Here is a 22171-nt window from a genome sequence, read left to right as displayed (position 1 = left end):
CATTAGGGCATAGCAGGGAGATGAGACTTCATTCTGGAAAGACAGGGAGTCATAGAGTGAAGGCCTTTGCATTCTCCCAGTATGAAGATTTGGAATTGATTCTGGAGGCAGAAAGGAGAGTAAAATTATTGACAGATTTAAATCTTTGGAGTGTTTACCCTTTGATTTATTTATTTTTTTCCTTTGGAAGATGTATTTTTAATTTAAAAACACTCATTAGTAGTTGATTAGCACATTACATACTAACTACTTCTGTGGTACCTTAATGATCTGACAAATAAACGGGTCTTAAAAAGTTGTCCACTTCGTAACTGTTGTAGAATCAGATTTCCTTTACCCTTGGGAACATCTTCAGGAAGACAGACTAGAGACACAGGTTTGTTGTTGGTTTTTTAAAACTAATTAGTCCATATTATACTATGAAAAGTGGTCAATATAACAGAGTTCTGCTGGTCTCATAGATACTCTAGTCTGAGGAGTCTGGAAGTTTTAAGGCAGGAATGCCCAACTCAGATGTTAAAAGACTGGACAGGAAATGTGAATGATCTAAATGGGGAGTGTGTGGAATGGGGAAAACTAAAAACTTATCTTCATCTAAAAGTGAGCAGTAATTCCTCCGTTGTGGCAATATGGATATTCTAATTTTTAAGAGAAGAATCTGAAATGTCCCTGATTTTTAAAAGATGACAACTAATTAAAATAAATTAATACTATACAGGCCAAAGTAAAATGTGTTTGTAGACTTGTTTCAGTCTGAGGACCACTACTTTGCAAGTTCGAAATGAAGTCTTCTCCAAAAACCACAGGAAGGCTCTGCTTCAGCTAATCTATGATGGAGGCAGAAACAAAGCTCAGTGCCTTGAAAACTGGGACCCAATGGGGAGGGAATAGAGGCAGAAGAGCCTGTGAGAGTTGTGGGAGAAGCTGAGCAGGAAGAGGAGGCAGAAGAATGAAAGAAGGATGTTCAGTGAGGTGGATGGTGTAGTCTGATGAAGACAGGCTGGGTGAAGCAGAGAAGCATTCTGCGTAAGATCATCTAGACCATGAGTGTTTGTGATCATCTGACATTAGGAGTGTTTTGTTTCTGGTAACAGACTGTACTTACGTGTCCTTCCAGACACTATGGGTAAATCTAAGGGGTTATATAATCTTGAAGTGATATTGGCTTCTTGGGGAGTTTATAGATACAAGCTTATTTTCAACTCTTTTTAAAAACTTAATTTCCAATTAAAATCTCTTCTTTGGTTAAACTGGGCTTCCCAATTGCCTTCTTGCCCATGTGGCTGAGTCACTCCAGTTCTTAGTGATCTTCCCATCAGCTGAGTATACAGCCTTGATTACAGATGATGATACAGAAATCAGTCAGGTACTTTTTTGCAGCTTCTTTGCATAATTATAGTATTTGACAACAATGAATTAACTTTCCCCCATATATTTATCTTTTCTTCCCAAATACTGAGTAATTTTGAAGGTTGAAGATCTTACCTTACTCTTCTAGTATTCACCAAAGGGTTTAATATTGTGCTTTTATACCCTGTAGGTGCCCTCCCCTGGCAAAATGTGTCCAGTTTACAAGATAACAAGATACGGAGTTGAAGAGCAGAAAGTAAAAGTTAGCCAACCACATTGTCTATGTGAGATTAAAAAAAAACTTTGATTTTTTTCCCCCCACTGGATTGAGGATTGATTTTTTTAAAAAACTTAATTGATAGCTTTTTTTGTCTTTTTTTTATTGTAGTATAGTCAGTTTACAATGTTTTATCAATTTCTGGTGTACAGCAAAATGTTTCAGTCATACATATTTATACATATGTTCATTTTCATATTCTTTTTCATTATAAGTTACTACAAGATGTTGAATATAGTTCCCTGTGCTATGCAGAAGAAACATGTTGTTTATCTGTTTTCTATATAGTAGTTAGTATCTGCAAATCTCAAACTCCCAATTTATCCCTTCCCACCCCAACTGATAGCTATTTTGTTATTGCACAGGCATAGCTTCTGTGTTATGGAGCCCAAGAATACGTCTGTCCAAAGCAGAGCATGGTAACAGTTCATAAACCTGGAATTTACCCAGGCCATTTAATTAGCAAGCATTTAATGAGTTTCCCTCCCCCCGCCAACCAGTATTTAGGATTGTGGCTGCTTTGTGGCTCATTGTCTACCATGGTTACAGATCGCCATTTGGATCAAAGATCATCAGAGAAAAAGGCATAGCCAAGGAAATCTGCAGTTGCAGAACACAGTGGAGAAAAGGGATATTGTCCTTCTTTCTAACACTACGGTGTTGGCTGAAGAAATTGCCTTGCAATCTGGTTAGAGAAGCTATAAAAAACTTTAGTATTTGAAACTAAATCTTCATATGATATGGGAAACAATGCCAGAAAATTGAAAAATAAAGAGGCAATACATCAAGTACCACTTTGTCAAGGCTTTATTCTAAAGCATGTACTGCAGATTATCAAATATTCCTTGGGAGGGATGTGGAGGGAGAAAGTTTCTAGAAGAAGAAACAAGATGAGCAATATTGTAGAGTTAGCAGAGGCTTGTGAACCCATATGGATTGTGGATTGTCCCAAATGGCTGGAGGAGAGGATTTCTGCTAAGAGTGTTTTAGGAACAAAAGTGGAGTGTATGGGGGAGTTAAAAGTAGACTAGAACTAGCCTCTTCTTCAGGATTTACTTATGTGTCTGCCTCCCAGGTAGATGAGAACTTCTAAAAAGAACCATATTTTATTCTTTTTTTCTCTTAAGACCAATAAATGCTCAATATTCTTGCTACTTTTTTGTAACCTTGGTGTTTATACAAATGCCTGGAAAACAAGGTTCTGTATGAATGTTGAATCTGATAAGGGTTCATGATAATGGAACTCAGCTGTGTATGGCTTTGAAAGCCAAGTAAGCAAGTTCAGGTTTGGTTCTTGTGCAATGAAGAGTCTTTGAAACTTTCTGAGAAAGGAAATCATATGATCAAAGCTGTGCTTTCTGAAGATAGCACAAGGAACGGTATGAAGGAGAACAAATTAGAGAGAGGAGAGAGCCAAGGCAAGGAGACCTGTCAGCTGTCACAAAAGTCTAGGTGAAGGGGGCCAAGCCCAGACCAAGGGATGGAGGCTGTGAGAGTAGAACAGAGAAAGAAGCTCAGAAAATGAAAGCGAGGACCTGGAGTTACAGGTACCTATCAAACTCAGGTTACTTAAAAACCTTTCAGCCAATCTACCACTTCTATGTGATTCAATAGGCAGCTTCAGTGCTCTTATTTCACTCTTGCTGGTGAAGTCCAGCATGCAGTGTTAGCTTTCAGAAACAAAAGCTGGGCTAAGCCATTATCTCCAAATTATTGCAGTTGATGAAAACTTTTGAGGAGCTTCCAACGCAGGAGCCATTCATATAAAAGATAAGGAGCTCCAAAGAGAGGATCAGGGTTAGCGAACACAGTGGCTCCTGTCAGATTTGTCAGGTAAAGGATAGAAGTGTCAGTTATGCCTCAGAGAATCTGCTTAATGATTTGGAGGTGTCTTCAGTATGACACGTTCATGCAACTAGGTTCAGTTGTTGGTTTAAAGGATTTGCCTAGTTGAAGATTGTGATGATGAGGAGGAATATGCTGTCTGCCTTTGGAGCATCCTTTTTTTTTTAATTTGAAAAGTTTGTATGAAATCAGTAAAATGTTCTTCACAATACATTTTTTTTTCTACTGAGGAAATATTTTGGCTGCTGTCTTCAGCCTCATGCTTGTACGAACTGAAAGAAAACATAGCAAATGTATGTCATAGCTTGTCAAATTGAGAATGGCTTCCCAAACAATAAATATAAAGAAACTTGAAACTTTACCAAGGGTTTCATGTTTGTTCACGAAATGATAAAATGTCAAGAAAGCACCTTCTGACAGCTTTTGAAGTTTGTGTGGAATTATTCAGTACCCACAGATGAGCTACTATTTAAAGGAATTGCCACAAATGTCAACAGCCTAGGCATCAAAACAACAATACCAATCACCTATGGAGTGTCAGAATCCAGTGATGTCAGAAAGAAGGACATATGCAATTTACCACTTACAAGGTGGTTTTAAAAAAAAAAGGATGGATGTATGAGAAGCATCAGGAAAGACCTCTAAAATGAAATATGCTGTAGCAAAGTAGCAGGCATTATCTAGCAGATAGAAAACAGTACCTATTCGCAAGTCCTTGGTATTTGCAACCCAAAACAGGGATGAGGCCACTCTTTCTTGCACTGAATACTGAGTAGACTGTGGAGGAGGAATTGGCATAAAACTGGTGAGAATAAATATTCATTAGATGAAAGATGTTTTATTATCAGATAAGCAATAAGAATTAATTCATTTCAGATGATGTTTATTGAACATTTGCTTTGTAAAATATTAAAATAATACAAAAAATTAAGGAACAAACGTACTTTCCAGGAGTCACTGGTAATAACTAAATCATCATTGATTGGGGTGGGGCTACTATCCTTTGGCAGAATTGGGATAGGATGGCTAAATGTCCTTTGTTTTCTGCTTTTTTCCTCTGCTTATTTCTCCTCTTTCAGTTTCTTCTTTTTCTTGTTCTGCGTCTGCTCTTGTCTGCTTTCCCAGACCCTTCCTCTCCCGGAGGAATGTAAGAGGCAAAACTAATTCACCCTGTGGAAGTGGTTCTCAACTCTGGCTCATGTGAACATCATGAGGGTAGGCAAGGTGAGGAGGGTGTTTCCAGAGATTCTGATGTCATTTTTCCTGGGTAGGATCTGGGCATTTGTGGCTTTGATTCAGGCAGAGTTGAGAATCAAGTGGTTTTCAGACTTCCCCCCTCACACACACTTGACATAGTTTTGAAAAATTCTGTTTCACTTTGCACATTTTTAAGTTGACGTCTAAAATGTTTCAACATATGTTTAAGTAACTTCAATAATGTACTTTTCTACATATTACAAATGTTGATGTTTTTAAAATAAAGCAAATAATTGCATAAGTCCAATAAAACCGAAGACTAGGGGATTTGACATCTATTGCCATTTAAGAAATAGATGAAGCCCCCTTTTAGCCTGTAGACATTTTGCATTATTCCTTTTCCTCTGTGAACTCCTACTTCCATTCGATCTCTCACAGAATTTTGGATTTATTGATTATCTCATCATGTTTCCTTGCAACTAGAACATGTTAAATTGAAATTTAACATTTGAAAAATTTCCCATAAAGCTCCAAGTTAAAATTACTCTCACCCTCAGCTGCATTACCATTAAAAAGTACTATTAACATGGACTTGACCTAACTCTATGACAAATTTTGGTAACGATTAAACTTAAAAAGTATAATATTATTGGAAACGAATTTTTAATGTGATGTATGTGGCTTTAAAAATAAGTTAGCTTAGTATTCTTTAATGTATAATACCTAGTGGTAAATGACACAGGGTTCATTGTTATTGATGCAAATACTGACAAACCTTTTTTCACATAGAGACATGTTGGAAAGAACATTGTTATCACAATACCACTCAGTTTTTTTAAATTTCTTCTGAATTGTGTGCAAAAAAAAAAAACTTACTTAGTGATTTTGCCTTAAAAGCATTTAAAAATATCAGTTGAAAACTGGATTTGGTTCTTCCTTCCATTTTGTTGGAAACAAAAAAATTACCTAACTTGCAAAAGGATATCTTGTCTGTTATCAAACCATTTACTTTCTCAACACCACCGAATGGATCTGCTATTGGATATCCCTGCAATGGCACCCCAGGAAATGTACCACTTAATATTTGTGAAGGAGGAGAAGTATACTTTATTTATTTTAAACAATAATGGTTAGAGAACTATTACAAAAAGAGAAGTGAGAATCCAGAACTAGGTTAATATCTTGATCTTAAGCAAGTGAATTGTTTTTTAGAAAAGGGAAGAAATGGAAATTGGAGATCTTGGAAAGTATTTTCCTGTGACCGGGTTGTGTATATTTAACATGTTAGTCCTCTCATGAATATATTTACTTAATAAGTTAAGATACTTAAGGAAAGTGTGGTTAATTTGAAGACGTTAATTCTTGGCGGTAACAGAGAACTTGGGGATGGGAATGTTCTCCTACCGGAATCTCTCAGATCCTGTGTCACCTGCAACCGCAAATTCTGCCTATTTCTTTTTGACTTGCTTGGTCAGTATTTTTTAGATTTTCTTGAGTTCAGTTGAAGTAGATTTACTCCGTCAAAAATATAAAGTATTTAATGAAATATAATGGAAACCACATATGTAATTTTAAATTTTCTAGTAGCTGCACAAGAAAGGAAAAAGGTGAAATTAATTTTAATAATATATTTTATTTTACCCAATATATCACACTGCTATCATTTCAACAGGTTATCAATACGAAAATTATTGATGATATGTTTTGCGTTCTTACTTTTGTGCTACGTCTTTGAAATCCAGGGTCTATTTCATACTGCACATTTCAATTTGCACTAGTCACATGTCATATGCTCAATAGCCACATGTTCCTAGTGGCTACCATATGGGCAGCACGGCTATAGATAGTTGGAAAGTAAATTTTGTGCATTCTCTAGTACTGTTTTGCAGATGTAGAGCCAGTTCTTCAAACGTAGGAAGAAATGCAAACCCGCTAATTTGCATTTTGCTAAATGACATTCTTTACCCCATCTCACACTCCCTATGAAATCTGGCATTTTACTGAAGTTCTAATTAGCTACTGATTTTTGCAGTGTGTATCACTTCTTGGCAAATGTTCATGGTATAGTACTTATCACACTCCTAAATTACATTTGAAGTAGAATAATCAAGTCTATTTTTCATTAGAACACTGATTTCCTCCAGCTTTTTATTGGTTGCATTGGTTCCCTCTAAACAGCAAATATCAATAATTTTAGATGCTTCTCAAGCAATAGGCTCAGTCTGAATTGAGATCTACTACTATGGGGTTTGGAGCTGCCTTGCTCCTACTCTTCTTCCTCCTTTTCCCCCCCACTTCCACTCCTCACCTCTGCTCTCCTCTCCTCCCTTTCTGTCATCAGAAGCTCAATTTTAATACAAGCCCCCAGGTGCCCAGTTACAATCGATAAATAATGGTTGGTAAGTGATCTGACTTTCCTTTGCCAGTGATTGGGGCAGTGGCTCTTAAAACTTAATGTGACTCAGAATCACGTGGAGAACTTGTTACAACCTAGAATTCTGGGTCCTAACTCTGGAGTTTCTGACTCCATAGGTCTGGGGTGGGGCCTGAGAATTTGTATTTTTAAGAAGTTCCCAGGTACTGCTGCCCCTGCTGGTCTGAGGACCACATTTTAAGAAGTGCTGGTATAGGGTATAGGCATGTGATCCATTTTGGTCAATAAGCTGTAAGGACAACTGGGAAAATTTATTCTTCCTAAGAAGAAACCATCCAGGAAAAAACAGCATTATTCTTTTTCTCTCTCTAACTCCATCTTCTTGCTTCCTGCTTTGGATGCCGTCACGCAAGGTCAAAGTTGTTGGAGCTGCTGTCGTCATCCTGTAACAATAAAAGGGAACCAGGAGAATTTCAGAGATGCCTTTCATATTCTGACATTACGAATCTCCTGAAATACCTACTTCCATGGTCTTGTGTGTGAAATAATTTTAAAAGTCTTTATTTTCTAGCTACAATCTGTCTTATTTTCCGTTGTTTGAAGCCAAAGGGTTCACTGCAGATAGAGTGACTATTCCTCTAAACCACCGTGCCATCAATCGCATTATTGGAAAGGTAATATAGATGCAAAATGATATCATCATAGAATTGTGGCACTAAATCCATGCCTTTTCTTAAAATGACACCAAGTCTTTTTTTTTTTTTTTTTTTTTTTTTTTTTGGATAAACATACCATCTCTGGGTGTGGTGTTTCAGAGTTAAGAAGTTAGAGGAAGCTATGTAGACCGAGTGTTCTCTATGCATAGGTTGGATTTCAAGAAGCTGGAATACGGTATCTAGAGTGCTGTTCCATGGATAAAGTGTGGGAGGTATCCTGATCAGATTAGGTAGGAAGATGAGAGAGAATGTGTGTGATGTCTAGGACTTTCTGGTGAGAAGGGAAGAAGACATTCTGGGTACTTTCAGATAAAAGAACTGGTACAAATGGATTGAATTTATAAAAAGGCAATTTTAGCTCTCTATAAGCAGACAAATTTTCCAACACCAAGAGTATGTGTATAAAGAAACTTTCACTGTGAAGTGGTAAGGTCTGCATTACTTAACTGTTCATTGAGAGGCTTAGAAACCACTTGCAGTCCTGTGGTTTATTTTTCAGCAAAAAGCATCACAACAAACTGAAAATTTCCCATAATATACATTAGGTTTGATCAGACAAAACTGCTGGTATTTAATCATTTTTTGACATATAAAAATGGCAATTTTGTATGATTCTATTTGATGGAAATAGAGTAATGTCCTGGAGTAGAAAGTGAAGTCTGTTTTAAGTCACTGATTGGAAGGGCAACATTTAAACCTTCATCTTCATGTAGGTAGTTTGGCTTTTGTTAACCACAATGTTGGATTCAGTTCCTGGAACCTGCTAAGATTTCATTAAAAGAGTTACTGACCTAAGAATGAACTCTAGCTCTAACTAGCTCAGAGGTTTTGTTTTTGTGTTTTGTGGGGCTAGGAAAGGTGGCACCAGCTTTAGAAAGTAGAGATGTATCTCGAGAATATCGCCGACTTTTTCAGGAAGCTACTTCATTTTGAATCTGTGTCACTTCATTTGGGAAATTGGCTTAATAAATTTATAATCAGAGAAGTAGAAGTATTAGCTCTATATTTACTTTTTCAGAATCTAAAGGATCTTCTGAGTTTTACTATTTTGAGATATTACTCTGTTTTATTCATAATGTTTATAAGTTTCTACATTATCATTATTATATAACCTTCTTGATCTCTGGCTTTCTGGAATTTGAAGTTCGGATGTTTTCAGGTTGGTTCTTAGTTTATTGTTAGTTGTCTTTAGTTGACTTTTTAAAGCTCTCCCTATACAGACACAGCTCTGTTCCTTTTTCTTCCGCCCTTGCCAGGGCTCCTCCCACTCTCTTCAGATCTCAACTTCTTCTAAGAAGTGGTCCATGACTTCTTCCAAACTAGCTTGGGCTTACCTGCAGTAATCTCTCAGAGCAATGTGTACTTCCCATATCACGGTGCTTCCCTACAAGCTGTTGTTTATTTTTAATTTTATAAATAGTCATACAGCACTTTTTATGCACAGGACACTGTTTTAAGCGATATTGACTTACTCAATCTTCACAACAAAACTTTGATGTAGTGCTATTACTGTCCCCAACTTATGGATGAGATGCATGAGGCACAGTGAGGTTACGTTGTCCAAGGCCATGGCTAATCAATGACGGAGCAGGATTTGAATCAGATGGTCTGGCTCTTGCATCCATCCTCTTTACCACCAGGCTATGCTGCCTTTCATTTTATCATGATTCTTTGTTTAATAGTAATATCATAGCAGTCTCCCTTCACCCCCCGCCCCAGTCATGTCTTTGTTAACCATTGTGTGCTCCCACAAATGGTAAGCTTTTCAGAAGGACAATGACAACGTCTGTTTTGTTTCCTATTGAATTCTAGTACCTCCTAAGATAGCGCTTAACACATAATTGGTATTCAGTGCATGTTTATTGGATACATGGACACGTGTATGTTCATTGTAAATGAAATAACAGCAACATCTCTTAGGTACAATCCAAATGTGATCCACTTATACTGGAGGAAAAGGGAACTTATCCTGACATGTGGTATTCTGAAAATTTCAACTGTCTAAAAAAGATGAAAGCTGAAGGGGATTTCAGGGCTGGTATCAGACAGTTCAATTTGAAGCAGAGCTGCTGCTATTTAACCCTTCCCTACTCCCAGCCACAGGAGAAGGCAGACATTTATGAAAGCTTGCAGGCTGGAAGGAAATTCTAATTCCTCAGAATGCACTGAAGAAGGAGGTAGAGCTGTAGATTCTGACTACCTTACTGTAAGACCTGATAACCCTGAAAAAATAGAAAAAACACATAAAAGAGGCCACGAGCCAGATTAGAGGGCCAAGTTGGAGCTGTGTTATCACACGTCCTCAAGAAATCAGCAGGGCCAGAAATAAGGCAGGCTGCAGGCAATTACAGATTGTCATTACAGTTAAAAATATGACCCACAGCACTGTTGCAGTATTGCTTTAGGCAACTAAACCTCCACGCTGTCGGTTGTGACAGGAAGCATGGGAAAGGACGATCAGAATTCTATAGCATTTCTGCATTTTGTTACAGAAGTAAAAATCTGTACATTGTTAGACAACAGCACAGGTAAGCCCGGGCTGATTTTCACGACAGAGAGAGTAGAAAGGTGGAGAAGAGGTACTCGATGTACTTAAAGAAGAGCATTCAAATGGCTGCTTCATAATTGCTTAGGTCTGCGTGGCCACATAATCAGTAACAAGGACGACCTTTCCCACTGGTCAGAAACTATCTTCAACAGTTTTCAAAGCCAAAAATTGAGGACAGTAGACAATATAGGCACTGCATCTGATGAATTAAAAAAACGCATGAGGATTATGGCCAAGTAAAACATTTCATGTAGGTGTCTAATGTGCTAAAAAAAATTCACAACAACGAGAAGACTTAGATTAAAGAAGATTCAATTCTGAGTAAGGGCACAAGGATAAGTGAATGTTAAGATGAACATCTCAGTATAGATCCATTCCTTGTATGACAATTGAACCCTTACTTCACAGTGTGGTAGAGCATAATTTAGCTTAAGAGGGGATAAATGTGTTAGGTAGGAATGATTTGATAAAGAAGGAAGGAGTTTTAATGTCAAGGACAAAGCAATTTGCAATTCGGTTTTTAATCTACAGGCAGTAGGTAGTATCAAGTCATCAAATAGTCCAAAGAATAGGCCGCTAATTGAAACAGAATGTGGACACATTAATGAAATTGATTAGAAGTCACAAAGCAGCTGGATTTGTCTGAATTTCAGCAGATGGAATAGCTCTGATTGATGAAATGACAAGGCTCAGAAACAAAACTGAAATTGAAATGTACAGCCAGATAGTCCTGGCACTGAGAATGTACAACTGCATAAAATTTGAGGAACAAGCCAAAAAGGGATCTTGAAAATGCTCCTGAACGGCATTAGAGAATACGGTTGTTTGTCACTTGGCTCGAACCTGCTACTTCTGGTGACTGCTAGGAGTCTGAGAGTTGGTATGGTGAAACACTTGATGCTATTGCTTGGGTTTAGATGGTGATATCACAGGGAACAGGATTGCTGTAGAATGACCGTCTCTTCACTCTAATTGTATAACTACTGCTCCATGGGCTTTGTCACATTACACAAATGCCGCATTTTCCCAGCTACGTGCCTTGAAGCACTAAGGACCCCATGAGGTGTTAATAGACGTTCAGTGGGAAGGATGCTAGGTCAGATGAGTCTGGAGAAGGCTGTGCACTCTAGAGAGTCGCAACACACATCAGCATAGCAAATGCAAAGTCCTATATTAGAGAGAGTTTGCTGGGCTTCCATAACCACTGAAGTGAACTTTTAAGAAACACCTATCCTATCTCAGAGGGACAATTGCTCTTTGGAGCAAAGCTTGGAAAATGTTGGTGTCCCCAGAGCATTCATGTACCTGGGCCCTTCTGAATATCTACTTCCTGCACTCTGGGAGAATGAGGTAACTCCTGAAAAGAGTCCAGCTCATCGTGAAATGTTTGCCTAATAGTTGACACTCCATATGTATTTGAAAAGATGCTGCCTGACTTTTCCTGCTTGTATTTGCGTGGATTATAGACTCTGTTCCTATAGTTGATCATAGGCAGGCTGCAATTCTGTTATGCTGAGACTATTTGTCTGGTGTATCTTTTGATTTAAGGTGGCAATTCTGGGTAAGAAAAGCAAACCTAGTTGTCAGTGATATCAAATTCTGTGGAACACAAGAGCATCTCCTTGGGTTTTATTTAAAATAAATCGAGACATCTGATAGAGCAAACGTTTCTTCTTTCATTGCCTTAATTGTGTATTTTTTTAGTTAAGGCATTTGTTTAAAGGCTGCTTTAAATATTTCTTAAGTTCATAGAATAGACCCAATTTCAAATTATCTTAATTTAAAAAGTAACAATGTATATGCCACAATGTGTAAAAATCTATGACTTTTTTAACATCCAAAAATCAACTAATGTAAAAAAAATATTAATAGACTAACAGAGAAAAACCTCGTGAAAAGGGGAACGATCAGGAATTGAGGAAGAAGATGACCAGTTGTTTTCACCAATTTTATGCTACAAAGGGGAAGAAAACCCCATACAAATGGAATAGAACATTTCTCACTAAAATTAAACCGAATGAATCAGGCACACATAGTATAACTTCAAGTTATTTATATCGCCTCAAGTTTCTATGATCCATTTACACAGACAAACCCTGAGAGCCATGTTTTTGTGGAATATTTAGCTAAGGGCACAACTTTCACAGCTCGTGGGCATTTGGCCCATGACTGTTTGCAGACGTGTGGATATAGTTCCACAGAAGAGTGCACTGTCTGCGTCCCTGGGGATCTCTGTTTTCTGTCTGCTTCAGCCGAATTGCAGCGTATCTTCTCTTTCTTAGCAAACTCACTCACTGCTCCAGTTTCAGACGTTTCATCTACAAGTGAATGTTATATTTTTGAAATGATTCTTTCTGCTGTCCTGGTTTTCCCAAGGCTTTAATCTCAGCATTTAAAATGGAGATTGAGATAGAAGCAATCAGAAATATACTGTCAAGAAAGAATATCTCCTGAATGAGATTCAGTTAGTGAAATATTTTCTTTTGGTTTCAGTTTTCTTACAAAAAGGAGAGGGTTCTTCCTATAATTCCTATAATTAGTGTGGATTCTTTTTTTCAAATGTGACTGGATATGACATATAGAATGTCAGCTGTATTCGTCTTTGGTGGTTTTATGTATTGAAGATGTTTACTGCAGAACCAGGAAGAGCATCCCATCTTAAGAGGGCTCAGATGGACCACTTCCTGGATAGCCATCTAGAGAAGATAACAGCACTGAAATTTTAGGTTCTGGTACTGCTGACTTGCTTAAATTTGTGCTCACTTAAACTCTGCCTTTTGGGCGGAACAGGAACAAGCATGGTTTGAACTGTTTGTTAGTTTGTCTCATGCTTCTTTTTCCTGCAAAGAGCAAGAAAATAAGGGAGAAGGAGGTAGGAAAAGGCACATATTTTGCTATTAAAAAACTTATCTACATGCATTTCCAATATTTAAATTTATAAAGCTGAGCTGTGATTTACATGTAAATCAAAGTCCAGAACATTGCTTGACTTCAAGAAGTGAAGATTGACCTTGGCTAAAATGGCAAGAGAAGTGGGCTCCAGTTAGAAGATAATCTGGGATGGGCGCCATGCTGTGATGGGCAAGCCCTCACCAGGCTTTCCCATGGCTCTAGAGCTGTAGCATATCACTGGTTTACTGCTTTCAGGGACTGTGGGATATTCACCAGGGCCCAGTAAGCATGACTTTAGGTAGTGCTTCCAAGGACTGGGAGATGCCCATTGCAGTGCTGGGAATTGAGGAGTTGACTCTTGGGAGGTGGTCATTGTTTCCATTTGTCTTGAGAAACCACATATTCTGGATGGCTTGTATAAATAAGAAAATATTATAAAGATCTCAGTAGTATATATCTTTACAAATAAAGATTTCCAAAACCCAGAACTGAGTAACTTAAAAGTTGTGGGGCATGTCAGGACAGACTCAGTATCTGGTGTCCTGAGACTACCTAAGCAGAGACATTTCTCTTGGAAAGTGACAAGCTGTCACTAGAAAGTGAACTGTTCTCCTTTATTGGTTTCTAAGAGTTTGGCCTTTTAGAGAGTTTCTATATCTAACTGAACTTTTGGTGACATATTTTATTCTCCCATCAACTTTTCACAGGATGAAATATTATCTTAAGTAGGTCAGCTGGCCTTTCCATGAATGAAGTCTTCCCTGCTAGATACTTCTACCTTAGAGAATGATTGGAATCGAGGAACCTGATTCTGGACCGCTGTGGAATGATGAAGAATCCTTGTGTATGCCATTGTCACATGCTGGGTATGGGCTTGGTGAAAATAGTGGTTGTGTCCCAAGTGACAGCTCGAGGCAAGATGAAGCAGAATAGCATTTAGGGAATACTTTGGAAGGACTTTGTTTCACTCCATTTCTCTACGAGTCTTCCTCACTTTCTTTAGTCACAGAAGCTATACATTTTCAGATTTAGGAATTCTTACATCAGCTTCCCTGATGAACACTCATTGCCTCTTGGAAGATTCCTTCCTTCTTGCATGATGACTGAGTCAAGAAGTATTAGTAAAGCATGTGCCAAGGGCTCCTCCCCCATTCTCATTTCTCTTGCCTTTTCTTCTTTCATTACTCACATTAAATTCTTTTCAGAATGCAATTCTTTAAAGAATTAGAATTCTTTTTGGAATCATAACAATGAGAGTAGGAAACATCATTGCTTGGTATACGTTTATCAAAAGGAATTGACAAGAGTGGAGACAGATTGTAGAGAAAGGTGAAGGAAGTAGAGAATCGTAGGCATCTAGCTGCAATCCAGAAGAAAGGCAGGGTAACAGACCATGTAGCATAGTTTAGGAGGTGAGCCATAGTAGGGGAGAAAATGAGCTTAGTTTTGGACATGCTGTACACAGAGCCTGAAGCTAGAGCCTCATTCAGTTTCATGAAGCAAATTGAGGAAGATTATTTGTTTCCTGTAACTACTATAAAATGTATCCTAAGTTTTGAAGCTTGAAACAGCACAAGTTTATTCTCTTATCACTCTAGAGGTCAGAAGTCTGAAATGGATCTTGCTGGGCTAAAATCTAGGTACTAGCAGGGCTGTATTCCTTCTGGAGCCATTAGAGGGATAGTCTGTTTCTTTGCCTTTTCCAGCTTCTGTTTGCCACCTGCATCCCATTGTTTGTGAACCCTTTCTCCATATTCAAAGCAGGAAGTGTAGCATCTTCAAATATTTCTCTGATTATCATTACTCTCCTATCTCCCTCTTTCACTTAGAAGAACCCTTGCAATTGCATTGGGTCCATCCACAAAATCCACATACCTGGAAAGTCCCTTTGGCCATGTAAAGGAATCAGATTCCAATGATTAGGACATGGGCCTCTTTAGCAGGGGCATTATTCTGCCCATCACAGGAGGCATCTGTCTAGAGGTAGTAATTAGATTTACCCTTTTATATATCCAAGGGAGTGTGGGTGGAGAGAGAATGGGAGAGATGAGGAATAAGACTTTCTCCTATTAGTTTTCTGTCATCTTTTCTTATCCCCTTTCCCCTTTCTCTTCTCAGTATCAGGGTATCAAAGGGAAGTTCTCTTCCCCTGCTTTGTTCTCCTCCCCACTCTTTTAACTACTCTCAGGGGTCTTCTCAAACAAGGCTTTAACCAGGGTGGCATTTCTCCTGGAAAAGAGAGTGATTGTACTTCCTTGTTTGTTCTCACCTGTAGCCTTGCAAAGCACTGGAATTTTTTAAAAATCAAAAGGAGAGCTTATTTTCATTTGTTTAGTCTTAGTAGTGTTTAGTCATATCTACTTAGAGTGAATTTATAAAATAGCATTGTAGTTGGACTACTGCTAAGTAAGCCACATGCAGTTCATCCTTTCCCTCCATTTAAATAATGAGGAAATAATTGTATTTTCAATATAAGGACTAAACTGCTGTGCTATTGACAACGTCTTAATTGATTTGAAATATGAGAAAGCTTATGCCCTTCTCTGATATAATTGGCTTAGACCCTTGGGTTCTCTACCTGGATTTAACTACTGAGAATGCTTACTGAATGCTGCCTTCCCATTGGGCCCTGTGCTCAGTGCTGCCACACACTTGATCTGAGAGGCAGTGTGCTGCAAGCTGAGAAGCCACTTAACCTGTGGCAGCAGGGCATGTGGACTTTGGAGTCTATATCCATTCACTTAACCACTGATTTCTTTTATTCTGCCTTAAACACTGGAGTGCCTCTGCTGTGTAGGAACTGTGTGGACCCTGGGGATAAGTCCTGAATAAACCACAGTCTCTAGCAATTAAGATACTTACAGTCAGTGGTTGGGGATAGGAGGAGAAGTCCTACAAGAAAATAGGCAACTATATTATACCATGAAAAGCACTGTCAGAAATGGTGGTGTGCCTACAGTACTGTGGGAACACATACATACAAGAGGCAGGCTGCCTATAGAAAATAGCACATAAGTCAAGTCCTGAAAGACCAGTAAGAATTATCCAGGCAAACAAAGAGATGAGGAGAGGACATTATAATCTTTCCTGGGAGAAGTGCTAGCAGGTGCAGAAGATGAGGCAAGAGAGAATATAGTTGAAATCCTTATTCAACTCCTTTCGTGTGAGTATCCTTGAGTAATTACTTGAATTGTCCAAGTCTGAGTCCCTTCATCTGTAAAACGAGGTTAGGAATATTTCAAGGATTTGTCAAAGAAATGGTAGAGTTGAGGGATAATATGTTTCTTGTTTGTTGTTGTTGTCGTTTTTCATTACTTACATAGTAATTAATCAATGATGCACCCCACTCCACAAAAGAACTAAAAAACAAAATAAAAACAAATAAAATCCCAACCTGCATATGCTCTAGATTTCTTAGCCTAAAGCCAGGTTGCGTATTCTGACAGCATTGATGTAATTTAGAATATTAAATGATTAATAATGATTTTAACTTCTCAATCACAGTTGCAGTAGTTCTTATCTCTGGCATATATATATGTATACACACACACACACACACACACACACACACACACATAAACCATATTATGTATTTTTATTAAAGCCTTATCCTTTGCTTTTCAAAACACTTTGACACATCAAATGAACACGTGCCCACGTGGCTTAAAATAGATGAATCATGGAACTAAAGAACATGTGTTTTCTCTGACTTCTGTAATTCATTTTCAAAGGAAGTTTTCTTCCAGGGAAATCCTGAGTTTGTTAAGCTGGAGGTGTTCTTTCAGATGCTGGTAACAGTTGGGGACAGTGGGCATGACTAAGAGGGAGTGAAAAGCATTATTTTAAATGAGGACAGTTTAATCATGCTGACTGATGAACGCATCCTGCAATTGAGAACAATTTGTCCTTTCTATGCAAGTCTGCATTATCATCATTTGTCATCGCTCTTGTTATAAATATATTAAGCACATAGGGATTCTGGACAATACTTATTTTTTTCAGGGCAGGGATTATAAAAATTATTTATTGTTCTGTATTTAAACAGGCATCCTGAATTCATAGAAAATTGAGAGAAGACATGGCATAGTGAGGCGTGGAGTGTCAGTGAAGATACTAAGTTCAGGAGCTTCTTAATATCAGAGAGACCTTGATTTAAATTCAGGACTCAATATGTGGCCCCGAAAAATTATCTGTCTCTGTGGCTCAGTTTTCTCGTCTGTAAAATGGAGGTATGAGCAGTACTTCCCTCAAAAGTTACTTAAAAGAATTAAGTGAAATGCTCCATTAGAAGTAATTGTGTTTCATACATATCTCTCCATGAGAGATAAATATTATTAGGTATCATGATCAAAGTATTTTTTTTTCAAGTTTAGGTCATGTTGCAATGAGCTGAAGAGTCAAGGTATAGGAAGGAGTCATTAACGCTGGTAACTTTTTCCAATGAGGGAATCAAAGTACAGCACTGAGATATGGCCCAGAGTGGCAAACGACATGAAACCCAGGCTCTCAAGGGTCCATTTTTACAGGCTGAATGCATACCATCATGCATGCATAGGTCCTGCATCTGTTGTCTGGATAGTTATGCAAGTAACGGGATGTCAGTAAACTGAGTCAAGGAAGGTCCAAGTTGGAGAGATTTGGTTGTGAAAGTTGGCCCGCAAAGATTTTTTAAGCTGTTGCCTTTTCAACATGATTTTATCCTAATAAGCTAATTAAATCTAAGAATGTGAAAGTGAGTCTGAACATGGACTTATCATTGACTCTTATCTTGTTTTTTTGAACAAGCAGAGTATTTTCTAGTCTTCTCTCGTAAGATCTATTTCCCAGCTAGAACACTTCAGAATAGATTGCTCAGGCCACCTCCATTAACACTGCACCTCTTCCCACTGCAGGTACGGGCCTGATCCATTCACGTCTGGATTAATGGAGCCTCACTCCCAGTCACACAGGCAACTGGCTAAGTGGCCTTCAGCTCTCCCTCTTCTCTGCAGAGGGCACTGCTCAATGCTTGTGAGTACACATGCTTAATTAAGTAGGGGCTTACTTTTAATAACATTCTGTTTTAAATTATGAGATGTTCTTAATTCTAATGACAATTCCACTCTAGAAATGACCTGTACAGCAGGCCAGAAATGCTCTTTGGTGAATTTATTAGATATTATTAGGCTAATAACAATCTGGTTTGTAAATCAGGAGAAATTGATCAATTACCCAGATGTCCGCTGAGCAAGGATCACATTGGGTCTGAACAGATTGCTGCCTTTTTTTTTTTTTCCCTTCAGTGCTTCATATTACCTTTCTGCCTTCAGAGTTTGCTTGATGGTGAAACAGGGAATATAAACATGAACCTATGTGACAGTATGCCACATGACCCACATCTAACGCACTCTGGCTTTCCTTGAATAAAGGCTTCATGACAAGCCATTGCAGAAGTACTTCAGGGTTTTATAAGCCTAATTAGAATTTCATTAACTTAATCATGAATTACCCCTGGCTCATGTCTGCTTGTTACCTTTTCCCTCTCAGTTTGGATTTTGACCCATGGGTTTAAACTGTTTAATGTGGCAGCTGCTTAGATCCTATGTTGAAGGGTAGGCTTGAAATTCATGCAGTGAAGGGGCTATCTTTCTCAGTCTGTTTGAAGTGCACCTGGAAATTGTAGGCTTAGCAGGAAGAGAAAACGCTCAAACCTGACACTGCAGCTCGAAGTGTTAAATGGGCGGTACTCTAAGGAAGCGTGGAGATATGCTGCCTCTGCACCAACGGTGCTTTGAACTTAAAAAAATCCAGATCTCATTCAAAAAGTCTGCATGTGGTTTCCTCCCCTAATCTAAGTTTCAAGATTCACTTAGAATTAAAATCAGGCAACAGAAAAATATCAAAAGTTTAAAATGTCACATCTAAACTCACTGGTTTATGGAAATGGAAGAATACTGAGGAAGGTACATCTGAAATGTCGTCCAATAGCTCTGAGAGTTATGTGTTGCCCAAAGGTGTGAATCCTGTATCACTTAAGATAATCTGCTGGCTGCTCTAAGTCTGACAGTTCACAGCACATTGTAAATCACCTGAATCTGATTTATGTACACACAAACACTGTAATGAGAAGAATTACTATGACTGTTAGTGGTGGATGCTGTCTGAATGGGTGCCAAGATGTTGGCTGATTATTGGTGCAATGCCAAGCTTTGTGTGTATGTGTGTGTGTGTGTGTGTGTGTTAATGTGGATAGATAATTCTGCATTTCAAATTGTGCAGGGCTTTAATTGGCAAGATGAGTGGCATCTTGTTTGGTTTTATCTGGTTTCCTGTACATCCAAAGGTACTGGAGTTGGCTGCTCTGATACCAGCTACAAGATTGCCTTGATATCTCTCTATCATCTTCTTTAAAAATGAAAGTTATTTTTTAATGTTGATGTGAGTGATTAGAATCTTTTATAGGTTAAAAATTCTTTTTAGTGTTCAAATGTTGATGACTTCAGTTGGAATTCTAATTGTACTTCATTTCTGCCTCTTTACCAGTTGGAAAACATCAGGGCCTTAGACCAAGAGGTCCTAAAATATTTAATTCACCTAGCTCCTGAGGGAAAAGTCCACCTGCTTTCACAGTTCTCTGTTGAAGTTGTGGGAATGGATTCTTTGGAAATAAAGAATTTTCAAGAAATATAGTTAAGCTTTTTAGAAAATTTATAGCTTATTTGGACATTTGAATACCTGAGGGAAATCTTGCTGAAATCTAGGTGCATAGCCCAGGCCAGAATGCTGTCAACTACCTGGCCGTCTCTGGAGTGTTTTCTTTTTTAGGCCATACAAGTTCCCTCTCAAGATAGGGAAGAGAGTCTGTCACTTCTAGTCTTAAGAGGCCTGGGATCACTTTTTGTCATAATTGTGCTAAACTAGCATTATACTTCAGGATCAGTTACTCTCCTTCTGCAATGTCACTTTAGTAAGTCCAGCTAAACCCAGATGTCAGAAACATTCCTTTTCTAAAATATGAAAATGAATATATGTATGTATATGCATGACTGGGACATTGTGCTGTACACCAGAAATCGACACATTGTAATTGACTGTACTTCAATAAAAAATTAAATAAAATAAAAGTCACTTAAAAATTGAAAAAAACAGAACAAAACAAGACAAAAAAATTCCTCTCCTTATAACTTAGGCATCCCTAGGAAAGAAGGGCAAAGAACTAGGGACTTCAGACAAAGAAAAAGAATAATAGGGGGACTGTCATTCTAAATACAATTAGTGCAGTGAGGCCAGAATTGATCTCTCAATCAAACATTCAAACCTCAAGTTTATACTGAGTGCCTACCACATACACAGTACTATGTGAGGCATTGTTTTCTCAGGAAAAATTGTGAAATACCGGTATGGGACAAAGTAAAAAAAAAAGAAAAATAATCTCAAGTGTCCTATCTAGCATGACCTTCTAGGTTATCTCTGGTTTTCATTGTCTTTTAGTTATTTTATAACTCTGTAAGTTGTGGAGAACCGATAGTAATGCAAATGATTCTTGTCCCTGGAAATGAAAATTGTGTCTGGTGGAATGAAATTGATTATAGCCCTGTGAATAGACCTGTTTGGCATCTAGTTGTAAATTTATTTCAGAATTTCTTATCTAATTATATATGTATGGTACTTTAAATTCTCCTCTGAACAAATTGTAATATCTTACTGGTCCCCTCATTAATTATTCAGTTAAATAAAGTCTTTGACATGTTCATTTTATATTTGTTTAAAGGTCGTGATTATGCCCTCCTTTAAACACTCTAACAATTTGGCAATAAAAATTATGACTCATAGTTGCTCTTAAATTGTTTGATTTTTAAATGGGAAGATGAGACAAATGACTACAAATTGACATGCAATTCTGAGCTCTCTCTGTCAACGAGGTTGGTGTTTATATTCTGAGGGCAGATTATACTAATCAATAACTATTTGCACTTATTCTTTCATTTCTTTTAACTAGTTGATTACTTGCAAGTGAGAAAATTCATGTGAAAAGATCAAAGAGGTGTCTTTTATAGGCTACTGTAGCCACAGTGATTAAAAAAAAATTTAGATAAGACTTTTTTTCATTATCAAAATAAGAATTTTATTAATATCTAGAAAATAATCATGGAGAGTAATAAAACTTGGAAATCATGGAAAATCAAGGAGAATAAAAACAATAAACCACAGCTCTACTAAGTAATGCAAGCATTTTGACATATTTTTATCTAGATTTTCTATGCTCAGTTTTGTTATTTGTTTTCATTTTTAGTTTTGTGTGGTTGTTTGGCTTGTATCTTTTGCATAGTATATATAAGCTGAATAATGGTCCCCCCAAATATCCCACATCCTAATCCATGGGACCTATGAATAAGTGAGTTCCATGGCAAAGGGGAAGTAAAGCTGCAGCTGGAATTAAGGTTGCTAGTCAGCTGACTTTAAAATAGACAGATGATCCTGGATTATTAAGGTAGGCCCAGTATAACTACAAGGGTCTTTAAAGTGAAAAAAGGAGACAGAAAAGGGAAAGCTAGAAAGATGGCAACTCGCTGGAGAAGAGAGCCCCAAGCCAAGGAATGCAGGTGGCCTCTAGAATCTGGAAAAAGTAAGGAAATGAATTTTCTCCTAGAGTATCCAGGAGCAATGCAGTCCTGCTGATACCTTGATTTTAGCCCACTGAGATGCACTTCAGATTTCTCACCTCTAGAACTGTAAAGTAATACATTTATATTGTTTAAACTACTAAGTTTGTGGTTATTGTTTATAGCAACAATATGAAACTAATGCAGTACACATACATAGATTTTTAAAACCTTTAATGTTATATTATATAAACCTACATGTGACTTTAAAGTTTTTGCAAACATAATTTGTAATGGGCACCTCATAGTTTACTTAATCATTCTCTTATTATTGTCCATTTAGAATGTTTCTATTTTTCTACTGAAATGATATGCTCCTATTAATACCTT

The 22171-nt window shown here is 37.7% G+C and overlaps 1 long non-coding RNA gene across 3 annotated transcripts in view; it reads left to right on the top strand.

Annotated features, from left to right (window-relative positions):
- LOC140696460 (uncharacterized) overlaps positions 1-22171 on the top strand; it is a 62560-nt gene that overhangs the window by 26485 nt on the left and 13904 nt on the right. For all 3 annotated transcript variants that reach the window (XR_012072840.1, XR_012072841.1, XR_012072842.1), the window contains exon 2: positions 18092-18209. This is a non-coding gene — a long non-coding RNA (uncharacterized lncRNA). The remainder of the gene's footprint in view (positions 1-18091; positions 18210-22171) is intronic.

This window comes from Vicugna pacos, chromosome 5, assembly GCF_048564905.1.
Source record: "Vicugna pacos chromosome 5, VicPac4, whole genome shotgun sequence".
NCBI classification, from domain to species: domain Eukaryota; kingdom Metazoa; phylum Chordata; class Mammalia; order Artiodactyla; family Camelidae; genus Vicugna; species Vicugna pacos.
The sequence above is the reverse complement of the archived record's forward strand: the minus strand, read 5'-3'. Positions and strand labels throughout refer to the sequence as shown.